The sequence below is a fragment of the Anastrepha obliqua genome, chromosome 3, assembly GCF_027943255.1.
Source record: "Anastrepha obliqua isolate idAnaObli1 chromosome 3, idAnaObli1_1.0, whole genome shotgun sequence".
In the NCBI taxonomy this organism is placed as follows: Eukaryota; Metazoa; Arthropoda; class Insecta; order Diptera; family Tephritidae; genus Anastrepha; species Anastrepha obliqua.
This window is the reverse complement of record NC_072894.1, coordinates 26,317,582-26,344,522: the sequence shown is the minus strand read 5'-3', so window position 1 is coordinate 26,344,522 and position 26,941 is coordinate 26,317,582. Positions and strand designations below refer to the sequence as shown.

At 36.5% G+C, this 26,941-nt stretch overlaps 1 protein-coding gene across 2 annotated transcripts in view; it reads right to left on the bottom strand.

The window, feature by feature from the left end:
• Nucleotides 1–26,941, bottom strand: part of LOC129240200 (bifunctional heparan sulfate N-deacetylase/N-sulfotransferase) — a 355,141-nt gene that overhangs the window by 178,530 nt on the left and 149,670 nt on the right. For both annotated transcript variants that reach the window (XR_008582037.1, XM_054875832.1), the window contains exon 3: nucleotides 3,561–4,459. The gene's annotated coding sequence lies outside the window, so the exon portion shown is untranslated. The remainder of the gene's footprint in view (nucleotides 1–3,560; nucleotides 4,460–26,941) is intronic.

Genomic DNA, 26,941 nt, shown 5'->3' with positions numbered 1-26,941 from the left:
ATACATACAAGGTGTATCTATAGAAGGTGGTGTGATTGCAGTAGTTGATTTGGTCTTCTTCATTTCGCCTTCACTTTGGAAATGCCAGTAAAACGGAATGACGGCAAGTTGGTGTTGTGTTGTGAATACGCGACAAACTAATTTTATTTATTTGTAATTCATTTCATTTTTCTTATCTCTCTCCCTTGGCATTTCTACTGAATGCCACCACCTTGAATAGATTCGCCTTGCATACATATAAGCAGATAGTTTTCGTTAAGATTATTTACAATAGGCCTCTTCTATTCGCCACCTCTCTGCTCGCTATCTCTCTGCTCGACTAATTTAACGAAAAATGTGATTGTGAAAGCAACAACAAAGTTATCGAGCAAGATTCACCGCTAGCGAGATTGGGCATACCCCATTAAAATGGTATAACTCACTGTTTCACAAACAAATGTAATTCTAGGCCTCTCTATTACAGCGCTGCCAAGTTGTGTTTATTTATGCCAGTTGCTTCCTCTATTCATCACTTGCTAACTCTTGGCGAAAAGAAGAAGCCCAGTATATGATCAGTGGTTAACGGCTTTTTGTTCTGTATAACATTTCGTCTTCTATTTATCCTCACTCTTATTTCGGACTACTTGGTGGTATAGCCTAGACAAAACGGAGGTTAAATACACTTCTAACAAACGATCCCACGACAGTCAGTTCTACGTTACCGAAACGACCCGGATTTATATCCGGCCAAGGACTGTCACTCCAGTAGCAATCCCCGTATGTAAATATGGGGAATGTTTATGCTGCTACAACAAGTCTTAACTTATAAAAAGTAGGCGTTATCCGATCTCAATGTATACACTTCTAACAAAAATTAAGGGAACAGTAAAATTTCCTAAATTTCGTAGTGATTTTTGAAAGCCTGTATCTCGGTAAAAAATGGTCGCACGGGATTCCGACAAAAATCGATTTAAAGCTTTAAACTTCTAGTTTTAAGATCTTTGAGCAAATTTTTTTTTTCATTTAATGGTTATTTTGTAATCGTCACTTAAAGGGCGACACAAAAATTTTCGAAATTTTTTCCTTTTTGTTTTTTTGATTGCACGGGTTTGGCAAAATTTTTCCGACTAAAACTAGCATACAGTCAACTAGCTTGATTGTTTGGCTTCAATTTGCTTTTTTTGAATTCTCCCTACGATAATTTCTCTCTGAGGTATCCGCATTTTACGAAAAAAGACCATTTTATCTTTGATCATTGATATCTCAGCAACTAATAACCCCACCATAAATGGGGCAATTGTTTTGGAAAGTAGAATAAATTTCCTATAAGATCCTAATTTAATGTTTTGAGAAAAAATTTTTTTTTTACCCTTAACGTTGGTTTGAAGTGAAGACAAAAATAACTCCTTTTTACGGTTTTTCAGAAAATCTATCGCTCACTTACAAATATTAATGTGGGGACCTCTGTTTTTAAAGCGATCCATCAAGCCGTTTTTCCGGACCGATTGATCACAATTTTACAAAAGAATTAAAGTAACAAGTGCATAGTTTTTCAACATCGGCTAAACATTATTACATAAAATTGAAAAACATTTTTTTTTTTTTCAACTTTTTTGCATTTTTGCATTAGTATCTTAATAAATTAAAAAAAAAAAAAAAATTCAATGAAATTTCATTTTGTTTTTTTAATTTGCAAAAAAAAATTGGTTTAGCAACAATCAAATTGCTTTTTGTCGGAGCTCCGTGCGATCATTTCTCACCGAGATACAGCTTTTCAAAAATCACTAAATAATTTAGGAAATTTTACTGTTCCCTTAATTTTTGTGAGAAGTGTATATATTGAAATCGGATAACGCCTACGTTTTATATGTTAAGACTATGATATTGTCTGATACTGTAAACTTCAACATTCATTGTCTATGAGTTTGTTTGAGTCCAAAAATTAGCAGTCAGCCCCAACAAAATTTTGTTGAAATGTGCGCGGGTATAAAAATTTCGATCCAGACCGAATTTTGCCTTCCCTATTATTATTATTGCTCCTTGTTTATTATTAGTTTTTACGTTTTTATAGCTAATTAAATTTATTTTGTTTTTCTTTGAATTTTTTAATTAAATTAAATATTTTTTTTTTTTTTAATTTTATAATTCCTATAATTTTTTACCGCTTGTTTCTTATTATTTATATTTTTTTTAACTAATTATTATTTATACTTTTTCTAACTAATTAAATTAATTCTGTTTTTCTTTTAATTTTTTAATTTTATTTTAGTTTTATAATTCCTATAAATGCTTTCATATAATTTTTTCACTTTACTTTTTTTATAATTTTTTTCACTTTTTTTCATTTACTCTTTTCTTAAATTTACTTTATAAAATTTTTTTCAATTTTTTTTTTAGTCACTCTTTTTTTAATTAATTTCACTCCTTGCTCATTATTATTTTATACTTTTTTAGCTAATTAAATTATTTTTTTTTTTTTAATTTTTCCTAATTTTATAATTTCTGTTATTTTCTTCATTTAATTTTTCCCTATATCTTTGAATTTTTTCATTAATTTTTTTTTTATTTATTTTGCTTTTTGTTTATTATTATTTTATACTTTTTTTTAGCAAATAAAATTAATTGTGTTTCTCTTTTAATTTTTTGATTTTTTTTATGTTTTTTTTTAATTTTATAATTTCTGTTTTTTCTTTTCATTTCATTTTTTTCCTTTAATTTTTTTATAATTTTTTTTTTTTAATTTATTTCATGTACTTTTTAATTTTATTTTATATTATACATTTTTCCAATTTTTTGCGTTCACTCTTTTTTTAATTCATTTTACTACTTGCTTATTATTATTTTATAAGTTTTTCTAGCTAATTAAATTAATTTTGTTTTTCCTTTAATTAAAATTTTTTAATTTTATAATTTCTGTTATTTTTTTCTTTTAATTTGTTTCCTCTAATATTTTTCAATATATTTGCTATTTAATTTTTGCTTTTTAATTTATTTTATATTTTATGTTTTCATTTTTTTTTTTTTAATTTATGCCATATTTTAACTTAATTTTTTTATTTTCTTTTTTATTATTTGTACATTTTTTATAATTTTTTGGTAACTTAATTTTGTTCTCTTAGTTCATCAAATTTTTACACAAGTCTGAATTTCCTTGTTACAAAACTATGCTTTAAAACTTGCTTGAGTAATTATCTACTTCACAGTGAAAATGGAAACATTTGTTAGAAAAGTACGTTGCATATCTACATTTTTATTAACATTTAATATACATTTAAGTTAATAATGAATACATTTAAGTTATTCTCAATATTTAATGATTTTTTTGGAAAATGCAGTTCAAATATATTTCCATGAGTAAAGAAAGAAGTGAATCACTTAAATGCATTTAATTTCGTGTAATTTGTGATAGAAAAGAAAAACATTTAATAAAAACAATTTTGCAAATAACTTTTCATTGGTTAAAAAACTCACTTTGCTTTTTCAAGCTATAAATTCTGAGTCCAATACGCATTGATTGACATTCTCGTCGACATTTTTTAACAAATTTTTCAATTTGCCCCACGAAATAGATAATTACCTACCCTTACTTGCACGGGCGACGCAAAGCAAAGAAGTCCATAGAGAATATACTCCATTTAAAGCACACGCTTACACATTTACACTTAACGTATTTATACACAATTATTTTTAAAAATATATATTTAAAATTTTCACTTTTATCCCACGAAATACGCCAATTTGCCACTTACTAACTATACTTCGTTTTTCTCACAATTCTTCACTTTGTTAGTCATTAAAGTCTCGCCGCCATTTGATATGTTTCCAAATTTTTACATATTCAACACTTTGCCTTTGCGCATGCGCTATGGCCATTTTGTACACTAGCAGCCCTGGTCAAATCATCGATACACTTTGCCACGAATCGTACATTTGAATAGCAATTTTTTCCAGCGTCTGATGATTTTTTTGTCGCCCGCCACATTTCGTGTCTTTATTTATTGTATTTCGTTGCGTGGAAGTCCACATGTTGCAAGCTGTCAAGTTTCATTTCATAATCATTTACGAAATCCGATGCATTTGGAGCGAAAAAATATATATTTTTTATAACACTTGCCAATACATTTATTGTTGTTGTTACTGTAGTTCGTTGTCAGTTTGAATTTCTTTTTTTTAATATTCAGTTTACACCAATATCGTATTTTGCCACACTGCATCCCATAGGATTTATAAATGTGCACATACATACATTCATATCTACTACATGTAGATCTGCATTCAAACTCCGTTTGCAAAAAGCGGTTCACATTTCATATCTCTTTTATTTTCATCTACCGCGTCACTCACTCTAATCCGCCTTCCAGCTGTTTCACGCTGTCGGTTGGCTCGTTACGCTTCAACTGAATGCGCAGCTTGTCAATTGACTACTGACCAAGCCGCCACATGTGTACGTACATATCTCGGGCCTTTGACAATTCGTTATCTGTAAATATAAAAAATATAAAAAAATTAAAACTATTATAAATTATTTATTTACATTGTAGAAGTTTAAATGGAACAGTTTGTTTTGCTATCACTTTCAATATTCGTTGCAGCGCTTTATTTTCTATGATCGTACAAAATTGATTATAGCAGTTGTGCAAATACTTTGATAGGCGTGAGACCAAGGGCAAAGAGGTATTAAAATAGAAAATTTTTCGTTGCATGCGTAACAAAAGTTGGTATAATAATCAGTATTATTTTTACTTACATAGTAAATTCGCTTTCACTCTCATAATAATTAAAATAAATTTTGGAAAAGTGTGCAAAAATGAGCCAAAGTTCCTCTTGCATGTTGTGTGAAAAATTTGTGGTGATAAATATTAATTAAGAGCATCTCATTAGATAAAAATTTGCCTTTACTTTTACTAAGGGAGACATAGTAAATTTGTAAACTTTGAGGGCGTTATTTCAACATTTTTTTAATTTTTTTTTTTTTATTTCAAGTTGTTGTGGCTGCGAAGTTCACTAGGCCCAGCCAGTGCGATGCAGTCGCCGATCGTCATCGTCTAACTCATTAAATGGTAGACGCGTGCAGGTAGGCTGTGTTGCTTCGACAAGTTCGGTACAGAGGAAGAAGGGTGTTAGGTGCGAAGTAACTTCATATGACGGACATATATTGAGTATGTCGGAGACAGTTTAAATTTCTACAATATCCAGACTCTAATTGAGCCAAAGTTACTCGGGTCTCACCAGGCAGCTGAAACTATGCTTTCTCTGGTGGTTGGATTCCGATAACGGCATTCCGGGGTCGGGAGTTTAGGAAGAAGGTGAGCGCGTCCCGATGAATGTCGTTTAATGGCTGTCTATATACTGTCCGATTTAGTAGTTGTAATCGTGTCTGGTTCTGATTCTCGTCGATGAAGGCGAGAAGATGCCTCCTGACTCGCCTGCGAGGTCGTTTAGGCTCTAGCAAATGCCTGCAGGGGTGATTCCTCCGGTAACACCCAAGCGTGATGAGGATTTTACTGTGCTCCTTGAGCGGGAGCATGAAAGCCTCATCGTGAAGTTGTTGCAGGGCAGATGTTAGAACTACAAATTAGAAGAAATTTTCGGGGGGCATTTGCCACTGGAGCGCCTTATATGTAACATGATCGCAGAAGAAACAAAGTGGAAGGCAGTCAGCGACATTGTAGCTGATACCAAAAAACAGGTGAGGAGCCCAGAGAAAGCTAGATGAAGCGGCAGCGATTAAGGACACGACATGCCAAGTAATGATTGGCAGCAGTTCCGTAAGTGAGAAATTTAAATTTACTCTGGTTTCAGACAGGTTTACCTGGTTATGTCCACTTGAGGGTAGCGCACTGAAAAAATGTACTTTGAGCATACATATGTACATCGTAATAACCCAGCAAGAGCTGGTTACATGTCCTGCCTGTCGCGCGTGCCCACCTAATTCGGCACTTTTTATAGACGCATTCTTAGTAGTAATCAATTAAAAATAAGAAGTTTTGTGGTTTTTCATCACCTTGTCGCATACACAATTTCTGTTACTATATTTCTCCCTCATACTCCGAGAACACAGTAGTCAAAACGCTAGACCTTAGGCATTGCATTCCAAGAACCTGGGTTCAGTCCTTCTATAACGAACAACGATTTTTTAATAACATTTAGTTTTACTTTCCTTTGTTTGTTGGCCTTGATGTTGTGTCAAAAATGGAAAGAAAGCTCTATAAAGACAGTTCTATGGCAGAAATACACTCGAGGGTTTGCCTCTTTCTGCCGAAGCTAGAAAGTTAGCTTAAAAACCATTTTCTGGCATTTGGAGTTTCATGCCCAGAGTGGCCTTCGAACCCAGACGCTACCGAATGATAATCACGCATCAACTATTCGGCTACGGCGGTTGCTTTTTTTGTGCTTTAACTACGTTCCTTCTCGTTTTATGTTGACTTAAAGAACAGAAAAGGAAAATACGAACTAGTTAGTTTGACTGCTGGCTCATACGTGAAAGATAGCGTGCAGGAAAAAATAATAATTTGAATTCCAATCAAAAATACTTGCGTGTGTGTTAGTAACATTAGAACAATTTCCATTTTTGTTATAGTCTTGGTCACGATGGCTTTGCTGGAAAGTCGCGTCGCAAATAACTAGTAAAAGCTTCTACAAAATTTGGTCACTTCGCATTCGTTTATTCAAAAAGCATACATAGATCGAGCGCAATTTGGCATTTCTTATTGGAGGCGAACTTGGAAATCCGTGCTGGGAAAATTTTAGACAGCAAGAACTTGCAACCAGGCAAGCTGCTGATTGTAACGTATGGCTGCACTTTTGGCAATAAAACAATTGAACAAATTCCCTAAAAATATGTATGCAAGAGCGTAAAAACGAAATTAAAAAAAGAATTTAAATACGAAGGGATTGGCTTCGTTCAGTAGCATTACCAATATATTTACGGTTTTTTTTCTTTCCAATGGAATTCAAAATATCAAATACCACTGCTTTTTTGAGCATAAAATTTGCTTTAAGTTTTCCAAAATTAAGGCGGAAGTTTTAAGTCACGTTAAAGTTAGGAACAGTTTATCGACTCGGTTCATAAAATTGCATTTCTCGATTAGATGTTATGGCACCTTTCATCCTTACCTTAAACCGAGCTCCCTTCATATTCAGTTAAGGATACTAAACTAAACTCCTTCCAACTCTACAAATCAGGAGAACCGGATAGAATTATACCAATGATGTTACAACTGTCAATAGGAACGATATATGAAAATCTTTATCTTCAGGGTATATCCCTAGGTCATCAAGGAAAGTCAAGGTGGTCTTTGTTTCCAAAGCAGCGATACCGGGTCATTATACTGCGGAAGATAAAAGATGGTCTCTGACTGGTAACTGATCTCCAAAACACTCCAAGAACAAAATGTCTGCTTGTATTCAAAGGATCAACTACCAACGTCCTCACAAGTATTATTATAAGGGATCACTACTGAGACCCTAGCCAGTAGAATGGGTGTACTTCACAATGACTTCTGCAGGAGTTGTGGAGATGAAGAAGAGATTGCATCGGTACAACACCTCTTCTGTGAATGTCCTGCACTTCCAAGAAGCTGTGCCATATATCTTGGCTATAAAGAATGCTTCGCAGTAGGAAATAGCAAATTTTCTCCCTCTATGTACGACGGACTTTGCGGATTAAATTTTAATACGTCAGAAAATAGGAGTCTTTTTCACCTGGAAGCAGAATAATTTTCTTTACTTTTTGCCCAATTTAACGGTTCTGATTTTCCGCAAAGAAAAAAATGTGTTTCCAACTTTGTTAACTGGCTGCGATTCTCCAGCTTTACGCCCTTGGTTTCAAATCTCGGCATTACACATCACTGCCCCCATCAATCGCCACTATGCATGTAAAAAGATGGATTCCCACACGCTTTTTGTCTGTCCACTACAACAATTGATAATAATTACATAAAAGAGTATTTAATCAAAATACAACCGTTTGATAAGAACCGCCAACACGACACAAACCGGTTGCGCAGTCACTTGATAGTGGCATAAAGCAGAGGTGAGGAGAGGGTCAGCTATGACGCGGTTTGTTTTAATTTGTAGGCGCCAGGCATAAATAAAAAAGAACGTACATTAAAAGAATTGAGATACGAGGGTGCCTATCTATTATTATATTTTAAACCAAAACTGTACGGCGGATGGCCCATTAGTTCGATGTTCTGAATGCTCAAAAACTAAAACCGATCTGTGATTAGTTGCGTTGTCGTTCAATTATAAGATGTTTGCTTAGTAAGCAGCCCTTCCGTCCCCTATTGGCAACTCGGCTTTCTTAGCAAAACACTAACTCTAACTCTAAAATTTGTGCGTAAAAAGGGACGAAAAGTAGAATTTGAAGAAAAAATTGTTTTGTTTTTAAAATGGTGAGCTTTTGGGCAGTAACCAGTATCACATGGGATGCAAACTGACTACCGCTTAAATCAGGTCTTCATAGAGTAATGAATCACAGTCCGCAAGCTTTGCTGCTCATAGTAGTAGTAGTAGATTGGCGCTCTTCGATTTTTTAACTGAACTGTCTCACGAATTTGTAGTGTGCGTCTTGATGTGCTGCCTTTATGCCTCTATATGCTGCCTTCGAATGGCAGATGGAGTTTTAAAAAGAGCTTTTTCATGGCAGAAATATATTCAGAAATTTGCCTTGTCTACTGAGGGACGACTGTTATAAGAAACAACTTTTCTCTAGCATTTGCTGTTATCGTCAACTGTGGGTTTCGAACGTGAGAAATGACAGTCACTTTCGGCTACTGCGGCCGTATATCATTGAGAATTAATCGCCATATGTTGCTTTAACGACCTGATGGCAAAAAGTCAAAGGCAGCCATTTGCTTCGATGTGGGTCGAGTTCGAAGCACTCGTCTTCAATGACCTTATATAGCAGATTGGTATTTAGTTACAAATCTTCTTTACACCAATAGATGCGAGCCTTTTTTCTTGAGCTATCTTTAAATTAAGCAGTATTCAATGTGAACATTTATTTATCTGAACGCGAATAAAATTGATACTTAGATGTGCCTCAATCACGGTATGCCACATGATGATTTTACATATAACACATGGGCTGAAAAGTTCCGAGTCTAACAAAGAAAACACGTTTTTTTATTTGCTTTATTCTTACCTTTAATACCACTTTCTAAGATTTCAATACCATTTTTGTAGAACGATTTATCTTTTGCCTCAAAATAGACCTCAGTTTCAGCGATAAACTCTTGATTCGAGCGAAATTTCTTCCGGAAAGCAACTTTTTTGGTTAGCCAATAGACGTTGGCGAGTACGATGGATGTGGGGGCAATTCGAAGTTCAATTCAGGTAGTTTTTCCATTCTTTTGATTGACTTGTGGCACGGTACGTTGTATTCAAAGTGGGCAAATGGGGAACCAAGACCGAAAGAGCGTACCAAGTTCAGTCGAATGTAAAAGTTTTGCTTATCGATTTCTTCGATTGCAGGGGCGTTGTGCATCACGAGTTCTTGCCACAGGGTAAAACGGTCAATAAGGAATATTACCTGAACTGGCCCCCTGTGAATTTTTCTTGTTCCCGAAACTGAAGAGGCCTATGAAAGGACGACGCTACGCTACGATTGCGAGTTCCATTTTCTGATTACGCATAAAATAAAATACAATTTATTCGGTTTATTTTCTTCCTTTATTTCATTCATTCGTTTTTATGTTGTCTCAAATGGGTGGAATAAGAGGAAAATATATAACATACGAAGCACCGCAATAAAATTCGTTAAATTGCAGTGAAAATGAGTTTAAAGCTAAATGTAAATCCCCACAAATCCATTGCCATGCCGCAAATCCTGATATGCAAAAACAAATTACAAATACAACAAATGTATGTATGTACATTCAAGCGAATGCACAACACAATTTGAAGGTGCATTTGTGTGTATGTACTCGTTTATACATATGTATGTAGGGTACGAGTAGCAGCAAAGGCCATAACAAGTTCGAGGAGGATAGTAGGCGGTAACCTACATTTTCGTACCAACAACCGTAATCCTGTATACTCACAACAGCGAATTGGTAGCGAAAGCAACAAAACACATAAAAACTGGCAAAAATAATATAAAAAATGTTGCGCTAAATACAAAAAAAAAATTATAATAATAAAATAAGAGGCACATCTCGTCATAAAAAAGAGCAAATGTGAAGGCAAACGGAACTACGCAAAACTAAAGACCAAATATCAGGCGAATAAAAACAATTTTAAATAGACCTCTACATCTGTATCATATCTGTGTGGGTAGAAAAGTATGTATGGAAGTGTTTAGAAGTACATACTACTGTGGGCAAAAAGTTTGCGATTAGAAAAATGCTAATGTCTTTAGCGCCCAAAAGCGGCAATTCCTGGGTAAAATCTTTTGCTAAATATAAAAATCTACATTACTTGTTTTTTTCTTTCGCAAGTATTATCATCAAATAACGATTTTTGGTAAAATAAAACGAAATTAGAAATCCATTATTTTTGACGTGTAGATATTAAAGGTAATCGTCGTAGCCGACCGAGTTGGTGTCTGACTACCATTTGGTTCGAAATCAGCTGTGGTTACGAAATATCAAATGAAAGAAAATGATTTTTCTAGCAGAGGCTATGGCCAATGGCAAACCTTCCGAGAGCATTTCTGCTATGAAAATGTTCCTCATAAAAAAACCATCTGCCGTTCGGAGGCGGTTTATAGTAAAACTGTAGGTCGCTCCAATTATGGAACATCATCAAGACGACCACCACAACCCACCAATGGATGGATGGTGGCCCAAAATTAGTCATCATAATAAGTTTTTTTTAATAACTTTTTTGCTTAATTGAAAAAAAATATTATTGAGTGAAGGAAATCTTTATATTGACCTTTTGGTGCGCCCATTGCTTACTTCCTTTTTTGTATACTGCAGTTGTCTAGTCGCAATTATCAAATATTATTGACATACGACTTCATTCGCAAGAATTATAAATATTCCGTTAGGGTGATTAATTTTGCGCCACCTTGTATGTTGAAATCCTTAGTTAGCATGGTTAAAGTAACCGAAATTAGGTCCAATATACGTTGTTGTGGTTGTTTTACCAGAATGAGCATTCTCCTTTCCCCATTCCCCTTGCCGGGATATACATCGTCCTCCCTATTAATTCAAAAACACTAAAGCAGTCTATTTGCACAAGTCTCTTTTGAGGCGAATTCCAGCAAAATCAGAGACTAGTAATGTTCCGGGCTACAAGATGGATGCATAAGAACCTCCCAAATAAGTTCCCGGAACTTCTGACTAGTCAATATGGAGCACAATTCCTTTCCCATTAACTAAAGCTGGCGGCTTCCAGGCCATTAGTTTCTTCGTATGGCTCTATTGTTGGGAAGGACCTCTCTGAGCCGTCTGATACCAAACGAGATCTCAAACGGGGCGACTCTTTAGACTTTACACTTTAATCTGATGCTGCAAGAGATCGTGCGAGCCGTAGAACTTAAGCGTTCAGGCACAAAAGAGCGTACAATTGTTGGCGTATGTCTACAGTAGTGACATTATCGGCCTTAATAACGCCGCCTTTTCCACACTAGATAAAATTGCAAAGTAAATGGGTCTGGCCGTGAACGAGAATAACACGAAATACCTCCTGTTATCAAACAAAGAGTCGGCGCACTCGTGTATCGGCACTCACGTCACGGTTGACAGTTATGATTTCGAGGTTGTAAAAGACTTCATTTATCTAGCCGAAATCGAGTAAGCGGTTATCGCGCCAGTCAAGAAGAAAAAAGAAGACATGGCTACATTAAGAGTTTAGCCGTAAATGTTAAGTCGAACCGAACACAAAACAAAACCTTTTTAACAGTAAATTCTAAAACCGCGGGCATTTTCGCTTGACAGTGCCCCGGACTGTGAGGTTTTTTGGCGTTAAATCGTGCATCACCCATACATCTATCCTTTTGTGTTTTTGTATCCTGGGCAATATTAAGCTCCAGGACAATCGACGACATTAGTTGATCGACATTTTCGACAATCGACTGCATCGGCCATATCTGCTCCATAAACAGTATTTTCAATTATAAAATATGGTGTATTTTCTATTTTTATTTTACTAAAGCCATCCAAGTATTGGACAAATTATGAAACAAAGAATTTAGGACATCTTTAATACTTAATCACTACAACTCGCTTAAAAAACTTTCATTCAGCCTCTGAATTGAAGCCTATTTATGAAGATGAATTTTTTTCCTCCTCGCTATTATATTTCACAAATCGTGAATACAAAACATGTAACCTCATGCCCTGATACGTCAACGACATTCCGAGCGGCAGCATGAAAAACGCAGCAACTGAGACTGCAGGAACAACAGTAACACCAACAACAACCGCATGGTCAAAATACCCCATTCTGGATTCTTTTACACTTTCATGCACATACCCACATGCATATGTATATGTCTATACATATACAAACCACACATGCAACTTGTAGTCGTAAATGCGAACTAGTACAAAGGCGATTATCCGCGTATGCAATGCTGCAATTACTTAACTATAATCCCTCTCTCTGGCGGCCAAGCGCACGGTGCACCAAAGTGAACGAACGCCCAACCAGTCATGCGATGAACTGGTTTGGTCCGCTGATAACGCTGTGTATTGGTTTACAACTTTGTTATGGCTTTTGAGTGCCACCAACCAAGAGCAACTACGGCACGAGCAGCAGAACTAGAAGTACCACTAACACCACCAGCACCAGCACAAGCTCCGGCAATAACAAATGTCGGCTTACTTCTATACACACATACCTGCAAGCAGTACAGAGCATGGCAAGTAGTCGTACCAAACAACACCAGCGCCAACACCAACGCCCACACATTCAATTTGATGAGGTCATTGTAAGTGCGAGTGCACTGAGGTCCATTAGCAACAACAAAAGTAGCAACAGCAGCAGTAGATACCACAACGACAGTCGCTGCAGCGGCAATAAACAGCTACAAAAACCAACGTTAGTTTTTGCAATGATACACCTGTAACCGTGCAATTAAAGGAAAGTTTGGAAGTTGCAACAATTGAAAACTCAATTTGGACACTTCAAACGCACAACGGAGCTGTGATGTTCAAATTACTCTATGGTAAATACTTGGAAGTCGAAAGTGTGTGTGTATATTTTAAAGTTTGCAACTGATTTCATAAATTAAATGCTAATGCAATTTCCCAGCACAAAAGGCGAGCCATTGGCTGGTTTAGTTTAACAAAAAATACCAAAAAAAAAACCCTTTAATATTTGCTTTATTTACTTTTCACCTGATTAGAAATAGTAAACCTTCGCTTGCAGTTGCCGTAATCGAATGGTGTGGACGTGACCATCATTCGTTTGCTTTCTGCTACAAGACCACTGTGAGCATAAAACGTTAATAGCCAGTTTGTTGGCTCCTTATTAGGTCCTTGACATCTAAGCCAGGAAGTTGTTCCAGACTCTAAAACAGTGGTTTGCCCACGGTTGACATTATCTCCTTCCATAGGGCAGGGCGGAAAATCGTTTTTTTTTTCTGGCCGTTTGTAACTGTGACAGTGTGTGACAATTTCAAAGTCTAAAAGAATATATACCAGCCCCAACACCACAATCCATTTTGAAGCTATCTTTAAAGACTGTAGTGTCGATGTTGTTTAGTAAAAGTCACTTGCTCCATTCCTTCCGAGATGAAAGAGAGGGGCAAAACTGCTATTGAATGTCACCGTTGGGATGATGTAATCTGTCATCCCCGAGGTGAACTGAGTTTGCCACAATAATAGACTTGCATGACCATAAGTATATAATTGGAGCGTACACCCTTTTTTTTGTTTTTTGGGTGTTTGGCCGAGCTCCGCCTATTTGTGGTGTGCGTCTTGATGATGTGCCACAAATGGAGGGACCTACAGTTTCAAGCCGACTCCGAACGGCAGATATTTTTTATGAGGAGCTTTTTCATGGCAGAAATACACTCGGAGGTTTGCCATTCCCTGCCGAGGGGCGACCGCTAATGGAAAAATGTTTTTATTAATTTTGGTTTCGCCGAGATTCGAACCAACGTTCTCTCTGTGAATTCCGAATGGTAATCACGCACCAACCCATTCGGCTACGGCGGCCGACATCGGCTAAATTTTTCCGATTTGTTCACAAAACCAATCCAATCTTCGACACGCCGTAATTGTGTTTTTATGACCCGACCTTAGGCGTTCTTTGTCAGGCACGGGACTTTTTAGCCCAAGTGTTATATGAATATAAACTATTGCTTACTAAATATTCACTTTTAAATGTTTAACTAAAAACTAAACAGATAAGCCGATTCAAGCAAGGACAATCAATTTGCCCGAGTCCCATCTGAAAGCTCATTAAGTAAATTCTATTTGCTTCTCTAACTGTAACCATTGAGTAAGGAGTCACCACTGAATGCTCTAAATTAGTGCACCATTCAATATTTATACTTATTGATTTTAATGGTAAAATCAGTGTCATGAAGCAACTGACAATAAACGGCAAACGCTGTGGCTTAAATTTGGCAAGCGCAAGTAGTAAATACAATAGTTGTTATATTTACTGCAGCAGAGTAGTTATGTTCATAGGAATATCCTAAACTCAGTGACTAATAACAATAATTCAAACTACGCACTCCTAATACCGCAACTCAATCCCAAATATGTAAAAGAAGACTCATCAAAGGTTGGTTGGTGGACTGGTAGTAGCGCCAATTAACGCATAAAACACCATTTTAATACGAACTTCTCTTTAAAAGGTATTAATGTAGCATGACTTTCCACAAATGCTGTTTTTTCGGGATGAAAGTATACATTTTTGACGTCAGATAAAAAAGGATCTTTGCGCTTCAATCGAATGTCAACTACTGTGACCTCACATTTACACCTTCAAATCACCAGTATATTACTAGAGCGAACACAAAACTAGTATCAACTGCGACACCTCTTTTGCGACAGCGGAAAATTATTCCCATACTCATGCGTACTCCAAATACGAAGGATAACACTTTAAAATAATTGGGGATAATATTACGAAAGGCAGTCGTACAAATACTACGGTAAATATGCATGCAAAAGTATGCAAAATGAGTCCTTTTGTTAGGTTATATCAGTAATCTCAGCCACTTGATACGAGCGGCAGCATCATGCACTTTCAACATAACTTTACGAGTAATCAAATGTCCATATTCGTATATTTTCAAGGCACACTGCCTACATACATACTTGCATTGATTATACGTATATCTTTTGTATATCCTTCAACTCAAATAAGTGATATAAATTCTTAATATTCATTATTTTGCTTGGCTTATGGGAAAGCAAAATCACACACATTTATGCTTATATATGTACTCGTATGATTTGCTCATGCATACATACATGCATATAATCTCACCGAAATGAAAAAATGTAATAATGAAATTCGTTGCCAAAAAGGAGGATTTTATTTGCTTTTGATGTCTAACAGATAAGATATCCCCATGAAAGGATTAATTTATCAGGTAGCTTGAAATGGCCATACAGCTTAGACGAATTCATGCAAATAAAATGTTTTTTGCAATAAATTTTGCGAAACTCACTTTTGTAGAAAGGCAAAATGTAATTACTTAGGTGTCTGTATTCATGTGTGTGTGTATCATGAATGTATGCTTTAAAAGTTGGAAAACTAGGTGAATGTTGCAATCTGTGTGTGCAGGAGTAATAGCAAAATTAAAAGTAGAGAAATACGAGTAGTAGTAAAATAAGAAAAATTTATCAAAGAGTAAAATTCCCTAGCGATTTATTTTTGATAAATAATTTACTAATATTTTCCTGCATCTTTATTTATTTATTTGATTCCATTTAACGCTTTTCGTAGATGTAGAAAGATGTATAATTTTACACCTTAGAAAAACATATTAAAATTATTGAAACTTATTATTAAAGTTGTCGATCTTGAAAAAATTGTCGTTTTTTGTTGCAAATAATCAACCGAATGAGTCGACACTCTAATTAAGCTGTTCGAGAGCACGGACGTCTTTCCTCACGCAACAGAAATGTCCTTACAGAAATGTCCATCTTCGCGGTTTTTTCAGAAAATTAACTCTAATTTGCTTTTGTGTTATAATATCAAACTTTTCAAAGTCCTTTGAGCGATGTTGTGTCGGCATAAGTGCTGTTTTATATACAAAAACAAGAGGAGAAAAAAATAAGAAATTGCGTAAGCAAAAACTTTCTTTTTCGTTTTTTCATTTTCCTTTAATGCTGCTACTTCTCTACCGCTCTATATCGCTTTTGCTGCCGTTAAGTGCATTGTTGTTTCTCTCGCTTTTTGTTTTAAGTGGTTTCCTAAAAAATATCCACCCGCATCAAATCAAATCGCCTCATAACCACTTCTGTGCTTTTGCGTCCAAAAACAAAGCAAAATTTGAGCAAAGCTGAGAGTTCGGCTAGTGCAGCGTGGGTCACGCAACGGGAGGCAAAAATCGTGAGTGCAGTGAAGACCTTAAAGAGGGAATCAGGTGAGCGCATACTGCATACTTATAGCAGAACCCACAGCTGAGCTTACAAACAAAAGCAAAGCGTAAAATCCCTTGAAGAAAGAGTAGAAACAGTAGAAACACGGAAACGTGACTGTACTGCATGGGCGAAGTTGCGCAAAGATTTTGGTACTCTTAAAACGGAGTAAAAAATTAGTACTCTTAAACGTCTCTATAAATTTATGCTTTGAGTTCCTTGCATATTAGTTCAATTCCTTCCTACAAAAGTCGGTGCTTGCTCATTAATTTAAAAAACACTAAACATTTGAAGTACTATTCTCTCCCTCATTTTCGTTTTCGACTTGATAAGAGGGGCGATTGACTCACCATCGCCAGTCGAGAAAATTTAGTTCAATATTCCTCAGCGAAGCTTACGAAATCATGATATTTTCTGATTAGGGGTGGTTAGAACTAAATATCTTCGAACACTTCTATTGCAGTGAGTTTAATATCCTTTCAAATCATTTTGGTCTAGACTGTTGATGCACAAAGTACTACTTCAAAGTGTTACTAAATGAATTGTTTAAAAAGATTCTATCAACTACTTAATTTTTATTTCTTTATTTATAAAGTTTAAGAGATTGTAGGTTGCCTGCATTAAAACTATAAAAAATAAGTAAATTATAAAGTTAAATAAGTACTTTACAGGGTCCGGCACTCGAAGTGTAACCAACTTCAGACTGCTCGCGTAGCTGATGCACGCGCATCGGCTGTCTGTTAGTTGGCTAAATGACAGTCCAGAGTATTGTTTACAAGCGCGCGGAAGCATTTTGCCGAGAGTAAACGTGAAAAACGAAAATCAGTAATGAATTTCAAACGTAGTAGTTAGGTTGCATTATATTTGGCTGGAAGATCACAACCAGCGATTGTTCGTGAGCTCGAGCACCTCAAAGTAAACATAGTTTCGTTTATCGCACCATTTCTCGTTACAATGATGCTGATAGCATCGCGAAACATCACGAAGATGGTAGTCAAAAGACTGCAACGTCACGTGAAATGGTTCAAAAAGTAAAGAAGCGACTTGAGCGAAATTCTCGACGAAGTGCCAATCAAATGGCGAAAGAAGTAAAAATATCTGAACGTAGCATCCGCCGCATACTGAAAATACTGAAAAATGATCTCAAAGTCAAGCATTACAAGATACAAAAGGCGCATGATCTCACACCAAAGCAGCAACAAGTCAGACTGCAGAAAGCGAAGGAGTTTCTTCGCTTGGCCGAAAGCGGTCAATTTCCGAACATTGTGTTTACTGACGAGAAAAGTTTTCAAATTGAGCACTTCGTGAGCTTTCAAAACGATAAGGTTTATTTGACCGACCGTTCATACGAGAGTGTGAGTGATCGATTGGCCACTATGAGGCATCGCCGCTACAGGTAATGATTTGGGCCGCTGTAACCGCAGATGGGCGGTCTCCAAACGTTTTCATCGAGCCTGGCGTCAAGGTAAACGGAAGAACCTACAGTTTTATACGGACTACGTACCGCACTTGATTTTGGAAGAAGCGCTTTTATGGCGGAAATACACTCGAAAGTTTCAGATTTGTCCTGAAATTTCTTCACCCGAAAAAATTAAGAAATAATAATTCAGTCATTCACATATTTCATTAATATAGTATATTCGCTATTTAATAGTGTGAGTTTTGACTCGAAAAAATGTTATTATGCCAAATATCACAAACATTTCGCTAAACATCTGCGATGATATTCCGTATTTCATGTAAAAAAGGAACAAGACAAATTCGATCATTCCGCAACTAGCGAAAAAGACGTCCATTATTTTCTTGGTAGAAGGCTGTAGTGATCGATATATCGTAAGTACTAATTTGCAGCATTCCAAAGCCGCTACTGCACTCCTAAGTAGAAGGCCTACCGAGCTGCAAACATTACCTCATAAAACAACAGAGGAAGAGGAACAACCACCACCTAGGCCTTGTTTTCTGCTGGGCCTCTTTCTCTGCTGCGATGCTAATGCCCAGCATACAATCTGGGGCAGCAGCAAAAACAATAAGCGGGCTCTCGGCTGTTCATACAGCCTACATTTGTTACTGCTAGTAGGCAAGAAGTGATTGATCTCACCTTGTCAAATTCAAATCTTTGGTGGCCAATCAGGAACTGGAGCGTCCTTGCTGAAGATTCGTGCTCGGACCACAGGTATATTGAGTTTCAGTGTGGCGAGGAGGCACAAATGCCATTGCCTTCTAGAAACCCCAGAAAAACAGACTGTTTAAGTAAACAGAAGTATAGGGGGGCATTGCGGGGCTTTGACGTGACGCCACCAAAACTTCGGCAAGAACAGGGAGTTGGCAGTTAAGAAACTCAGCGCTACCTTAGTTGAATGTTCTGAGTCAGCCTGCCCAATTCGATCTCTCCTTGATCGCACTTCCGTTCCGTGGTGGAATCGAGAGCTCCTAACATTGATGCGTGAGTCGAAAAATCTTCTAAGCCGGGTCCTCAAGGCTAATCTTGCTGAGGACTGGGAGCAATGCCATCATATTCAGAGGAACTACAAGAAGCTAATTCGTGGGTCGAAAAGGGCTTCTTTTAGAGAATTGAGTCTCACGGCGAAATTGGTTAGGATCATGAAGAGGGATCCAACCTCAATACTGGGGTCACTTAGGAATTCTTCACGGAGAAGCAAAGTGAGACACTCAGCTTGCTGATGGACTCTCACTTTCCAGGTAATCAGATAAGCAGATCTGTGATGAATAAAAGCATAGAGTCCGTGACTGCAGCCCTGAAGAAAATCTTCACTGCATGCCTAGCACTGGCTTATACACCATGCTCGTGGAGGATGGTTAGTGTCGCCTACGTCCCTAAGGTTGGGAGAGATGACTACACCAGCCCCAAAAGCTTTAGACCTATCAGCATGACCTCTTTCATGATGAAAAGTTTCGAACGGCTAGTGGAGTTGCATATGCGTCAGAAGTCCCATTTCAGCATGCCTATCAAAGTGGAAAATCCTCCGAATCTGCACTGCAAAACCCTTTTGCTAGGATAGACCAGGTCATCGAAAGGAGGGACTACACTATGGGCATCTATGTTAGCATCAGTTTTTTGGGATACGAAAGGCACTTTTTTGTTTTGGTAAAACTATAAATTCTTAATATTATTGGAACCTCTTAAGCCAGCTGAAGGAAAAAAATCGTGAAAAAGCCCCAGTTTGCAAAAGAAAATAATGATTTTTCATCAGGACAATGCACCGTGTCACAAGAGCATTTTGAAAATGGCTAAAATTTATGAATTAAAGTTCGATTTGTTGGAGTATCCACCGTTTACACCAGATTCGACCACTAGCGACTGTCATCTGTTCCTAGACCTAAAAAATGCATGCATGGAAAGCGTTTTTCATCAAATGATGAGGTGATAAAAGCTTTGGAAGCAACCTTTTCAGATTCGCACTTCAGGGATGGAATTCATAAATTGAAATCTAGTTGGTACAAGTGTATTGGTGCTCAGGGAGATTGTACTGTATAATAAAGTGCATTTTCAACCATAAAATTATGTTTTTTTATCGAAGCGCAAAACTTATTGAACAACCCTTAAACCTATAAACCCTTGGATATCGTGCAGAAAAACTAATATTTTCGAATCGATTCCACTCATACTTTCTCATGCTACCCATTACCCAGAGAGACACTAAATAAAGCAACAGAAAACAAAGTGAAGTAATTTTGTGTAAGCATATTTATCCTGTAGATGGCAGGCAAAAGGACATATGTACCCACAAGTGTGTACCACAAACCGACTTGATTCAAAAAAGTCAAAATCACACATGCCGAAAGCAATATGGATTTTTTTTTCGCTCATGTGTTTGTATTGGCGTAATGACACGCTATTAAACGAAGAATTCCGATAGCAGCAAAAGCATCTCTACCCAACTTGAAAAGTTGGACAAAAGCAAAGCAAAACTGTGAATCATTTATCAATATTCACACCCCGCGCAAAAACCAAAATCAAAATCAAGAAACAAAGCGAGGATGAGAAAGAAACTTTTTGAAGTACATACTTTTCTTCATTTTAACTTTCTTTCTACACGCTTGCTTTGATTACTTACTGAACATATGTAACAAAGCTCTACGCAAAAGTCAATTTCATGGTGAAAAAAGTCGCCTTAAGTCATATTCGAAGGAAGTCGCGCAGCAACTAGAGATAATAAAGCGAGCAAGCAAGACAAAGTGAAATATTTCATAGGAATGAGTCATCGAAGGATATTAAATTGTTATTGAGAAAATAGATACTTCACTCTATATTCAGTTAATGTGATTTTGCAGTGAGAGTTTAGAGTCATTGGAACTACACGGTCATGTTGAAGTAGGTATAAGCTGTGAAGTCGATAATCTAAGCCGATAAGCCATGAGAAAACTAACATTCAGCCCGTTATTAATAATTTAGTATTTGTAGTGTGCCCAATGGCCGACACTGGGACCTAAAAGACCTTTTGTGTTTTATTAAACATTTAGATGTATATTAGTTAATACTAGCCCTATCGGCCGCCGTAGCCGAATCGGTTGGTGCGTAACTACTATTCCAATATGAACGAACGGGTTTTTCTATTAGCAGTCGCCCCTCGACAGATGATGGCAAACCTCCGAGTGTATTTCAGCCAAGAAAATATCTGCGATTCGGAGTCGGCTTAAAACTGTGTTCTCTCCATTTGTGGAACAATATCACGACCCACACCACAAATAAGGGGAGGAGGAGCTCGGCCAAACTGCCAAAAACTGCCCCCTTTTTATATAGGTATAGGTATAGGTTTCAGTAATGGCCAAAACTAAAGCACCCCCCTAATGGCATTTCAAATAATGTCAAATAACTCAATAAAACAACATCGAATATTACTTACTTTTACATCTAGTTTCTTCTTGTTATCTTGGTGATTAATAAACATAAAAAAAAATTTTCAACATTTCTTATATTAAAAATTAAATTAAAAAATATTAATATTATTGAAAACTTGTCTGGACAAAACTAAAGCACCCCCCATTAAAAGCGAAAATAATTGTTTTTATTCTTCATTATTTTGTACTAAACCCATTATTTTTGATAACTTCAGAACATCTTTTTGGCATAGAAGATATTAGGTTACTAATAATTTCCGGAGAAATGTTGTACCAGGCTTCTTTAACCGCGTCAAACAGGGCTTCCTTTGTGCTGCAATTTTCCCTATTAATTTTCGAATTTACAATCTCCCACAAATTCTCAATGGGATTAATATCGGGAGATTGAGCTGGCCAGTCTAAGACCTCTATAGCATTTTGCTGTAACCACGTTTTACAGTGCCTAGAGGTATGCTTCGGATCATTATCCTGCTGGAACCTCCATCTCAGTGGCATCTCCTCCTCAGCGTGTGGTAGTATTACATCTATAAGGATGTTTGTGTACATGAAACGGTCCATAATTCCCTCTATTCGATGAATAGGCCCGATACCCTGGCCAGAGAAACAACCCCAGACCAAAATGTTCCCTCCACCATACTTGGTAGTTCCGATACAATACTTCGGATTTAGTCGCTGTTGCTTTGGCCTTCTTACTCGTCTTATTCCATCTGAATGTTTCAAATTATATTTGGATTCATTAGAGAATAATACAGTTTTCCATTTTTGAACTGTCCAATTAATATGCAATTTCGCAAACTCGAGTCTCGCTTTTTTGTTTTTGGCGGGAATAAATGGCTTTCTAGCAGGTCGTCGACTGAAAAGTCCGGCCTCCACTGCTCGTCTTCTGATCGTTCTAAAACTTACCGGCAAACTTAAATCAATGTTTATTTGTTCAGAAGAGACTGTGGGATCACTCTGAATTTTTCTTTTAATCGTGGAGTCGTCTTGTCGTGTAGTCTTTCGTGGCCTTCCTCTACTATGGATTGCAGAAATAGAACCCGTTTGTTCAAATTTTTTTATAAGTCGCGATATTACACTTCTATTTATTGAATATTTCTCACTAATTTTGTGTCGAGATAAACCACTTTGCCAATCACTTATTATTTTATTTTTAAATTCATTTGAATACGCATTTCTGGCCATATTTGCTGATTTCCCGTATGAAATGTTTTGTCCTACTAAATCCGCACGTGTTTTGCACAAATAATTCTAACGAACTTTGACTCGGCTTTAAATACCGTTAGGAAGAGAAATTAACTTAAAAACAACAAAACAAAGCCGTAGTTAAGAAAAAAAAATGTGGGGTGCTTTAGTTTTGACCATTCAGTTTTTAAATAATATGAACATTTCAATTTTTTTTCAGTATAACCAAAACGCTGTATATTTGGTATTATATTTTATAAATACTTAAGTAACAAGGAAACACATGACATATAATATAATATGTATATGTATGCCATATTTCAAGATGTTTGATTGAGAGATTTAGCATTATTTGAAATGCCATTAGGGGGGTGCTTTAGTTTTGGCCAATACTGTATATTGACTATTCTATTTAACCAAGATGTTGGCTGGGAGTGGGTTGAAAGCCAAATTCTTTCAGTAAATTTTCCGCCTTACGGGCAAATTTTAAATATCTCCAGCAGGAAGATTCTTGATTTCATTCGGTTCCATTTGATCTCGACGAAGGATTTGCAGTCTTGACTTTGCCAAGTCAATACAGTTACAAAAGATATGCTGTGTGGTTACATCATCCTTCAGACAGTGGCGACACTCTGTCTCATATTGAATGTGAATCTTTGAGAGATAGTAATTTAAATGATAGTGACCTGTCAGAAAGCCTTTTACTTATGCAGCAGTAGGGTGAATGTAGATGCGTAGGACAGCGTACTATTTTACTCTTATGCTTACCTCAATTGAGACGTTGAAATATTTTGATGTACATTTCTTTCTACTAGAATCGCATTTCCTTATTTCTTGGTGAGAATATGGGGATGCCTGTAAAGGTAATCAACGTAAGTTTTGGGTGTATATGTAAGTGAGATAATTGTGAATGAAATGAGTTTCATTAAGGAGTAATGCAGCAGAGGGAGAGAAGCAATTGAAGTTGATTTCCAATTCACATACCAACTAGTGGATGATGTACTCATTAATATTCTACTGAAGTAGAAGACGTAAGAGTAATAATATATAAGAGTAGATGTATACATACTACATTTATAGTTTTATTGGTTTTATATTTCTTGGCGAAGAGTGTTTTTGTAAGTTTGAAGTATGGATACTCAGTGCATACTACTGTGTCCAAAAAATAAGGTGACATTTGATTTTAAACTGCGCGCTTTGAAGGATTAGGAGAATTCTTTTTTTTTTAGGTTGGTAGTACTGTGAGTGACATCTATGTCAAATTTCATGTGAAATATTCATTTACTGTTTGAGATACGCGTCGTTTTGTGAGCTGCTAAAAGTGAGTTTCTCGTTTTTTGCAATGTCGAAATTTGTTGAGCAAAGAATTTGCATTAAATTTTGTTTGCGGAATCAATTTTCGGATACGTTGAGGATGGTGCAGAAAGCCTTTGGTGATGAGGCTATGTCTAAAAAAAATGTTTACAAGTGGTATAGTGAGTTCCAAGCCGGTCGTGAACGTGTCGAAGACGAAGAGCGTCCTGGGCGACCATCAACCTCAACTGACGAAGCTCACGTCCAACAAATCAAAGATTTGGTGTTGAAAAACCGTCGATTAACGATTAGAGACCTTGCTGATGATGTTGGCATATCGAAAGGCTCAGTCAATACCATTTTGAAGGATGTTTTGGGCCTCAAGCGCGTCAAATCTCGACTGGTACCGAAAACATTGAATTTTTTGGACTCGTAATTCGTGATCATTTCATCAAAAACTCAACCCATATCGTTCCGCAACCACCGTATTCACCTGATCTGGCACCGTGCGACTTCTGGCTGTTCAGCAGGCTCAAAAGACCGCTCCGGGGACACCGTTTTGACACGATAGAGGAGATTCAAGCCGCAACGAAGACGGAACTGAAGCCCATCCCGGAAAGTGACTACAACCAGTGTTTCGAAAATTGGAAAAAACGTTGGCATAAGTGCATTGTGTCGGGAGGGGATTACTTTGAAGGGGATGAAATTGATTTGGAAGAATAAATAAAGAATTTTCAAAATAAATACAATGTCACCTTATTTTTTGGACACAGTAGTATTTGACCACGTGTCGCTACTATTAATTTACGAGGAATGTACAAGGTGGCGTCCAAATGGTTCGATCTATTCACACGATAGAGTTGGTTGCTGAGTGCGCTGAACTGAGTTTAGGTGTAATTTCGCCGACAAAGTCGGTCATTTCGAGGCACTTTTTGATGTTGAAAAGCGAAAGATAGAGAATTTCATTACCTTTAATTTGATACGAGGATCACTTTCTATTATTTTGCGCTCAATAATGAAAACACAGTAAAATAATAATGACAATCGTTTTTTTTAAATATTCTCCTTGGAATCCTAAAATAAATAACCGAATGTCACCACGCTTTCACTAGAAGTCAGCTAAGGATGAAACTTTCAACGCACTAACTCATTACAAAGATTACAAAGATGGCGCCATCAAAAACATTTTTATGACGCCAGTCTCTTTTATTTTGGACTTCACTATGTGCTTCGGCATGCGCCTGAACCAAATGTCAAACTACTTTTGCCTATCAGAAGTATACGCCTCAAAAACAAGCTGTTTAAAGGCTGTAGCAGGAGTTGAAACACATTGGCCACGCATTTTATGTTTGCTGTTTGGGAAGTTTGCTAAATCAGGACTGCAAGACAACTGACTAATTAATTCTATCTCTTTGAGTGCTCAAAAACTCTTCTCTGTGAGCCGTTACTTGTGAGCTCGCATTGTCTTGATGAAGGATGATTCGTCTTCGGCGTTTGATTTCCTTTAATTCTCTGAAAGCTTTTCTGGCAAACAAATGAATTTGGCTGTTTTGAGTTTGTCTTGCGACATAACCACAATTTCCTAAAAACAACAGGCGATCATTTGCTCTGAGGTAGTTCTTCCCCGATCAACTTTTGTTAGATTAAGCTCGTCTTGGAACACCCCTACTGTCGATTGCTGTTTTATGTCCAGGTCCTTTCAGCTATTACGATGTCATAGACGTGCTTTGAACCATCGCGACTGAGTTTCTTCAATATTTCTTTACCCCAATCGATACGAGTCCTTTTTTGAGCGATTGTCAATTTATGTGGTATCCAACGAGAACAAATCTTTTTGACGACCAAATGTTCATGTAATATTGAATGTATGTTTGTTCCATTATTGCTAAGAATGCGCCTCTGTCTCGCGATATGTCACATGGCGACCTTGCATCAATTGACGCACAGTAACGAATGTTCCTGGCACAACAAACGGTTTTGGATGTACTTCACAAAGTTCATCTTAAATGGATCGACGACCGTTTGGAACTTATTGTTCGAATGTTTCACAGTGACTAAGTGTAATGCTTCAATGCACTTCTGTCTCGATAATCCAAGTAAAAAATCGTAATAAATCATTGCACAAAAATTTTCACGAATTAATTCCATTATTGGGATAAGATAAGTTTTTCAACTCACTGAAAAAAAAAAACACTAAAGCTCGTACGTGAAATATAAAAGGCAACACCAGTATACCGTTTGTTTTGAACAGTATTAAATTCTATCTAATCGGAAAGCTAAAAGCACATTTTTAGCATAAACTCCACTTCGATTTTCAAAAAATATGTTCCAAATTCATAATAATTTATTATGCTAAATGCGTGAGAATATTATTGCACTCGTAAAAGTTTTCATACATATGTTGATATAAAAGCGGATAATGTGCGAAACAGCAGCAAACTGCACAAAACTAACTAAAAATAAATGCTTAGGTTTCGGTATTTTCAAAACAAGAAATAAGCTGCTGCTACATATGCGAGTAATATTCATTTTAATCTGAATATGCTTCCATATTTGTAAGAAGAATTTGAAAGCGAAAATAAAACATCGAAATTCGTATACAGCATTGCGTATTTTCGGCATCCGGCAGGGTTGTCGCTTTGTTGAATTTTTAATAAATAACGAAAAAAAATTACAATTGACGAAAGCCTACAGTTTTTTCACTTACGATTGAATTTTGCTGAAATATTTGGAATGAAATAAAAAATTTAAGTTAAAAGCTTTTGTTCCGTTGTAAATATTTTTAAATGAACTCTACATTTTTAACTTCTTTTCGAACGTTTTCAAAAGTGGATTATTAGACAAATAGAATAGAGCAAAGAAGAAATATAAGTACAGCAGCAGTCACACTGACAAAAAACAACTTCCTGTAAACTAATAAATACTTAATTTTTGTTTTTGTTGCGTATTTGACAAAACTGACTATCAAATGTGGACATCACTTACAGCCGAACAAAATCACCGGAACTGTGAAGTTTCGCCTGTTAAGCCCTCATTGTGTTTATGTAAATAAAAACGTGATATTTCTAAAAATTTATCATTCATTAAGTAAAATGTGCTGAAGTATAAATTAAACATTTATTTACTCA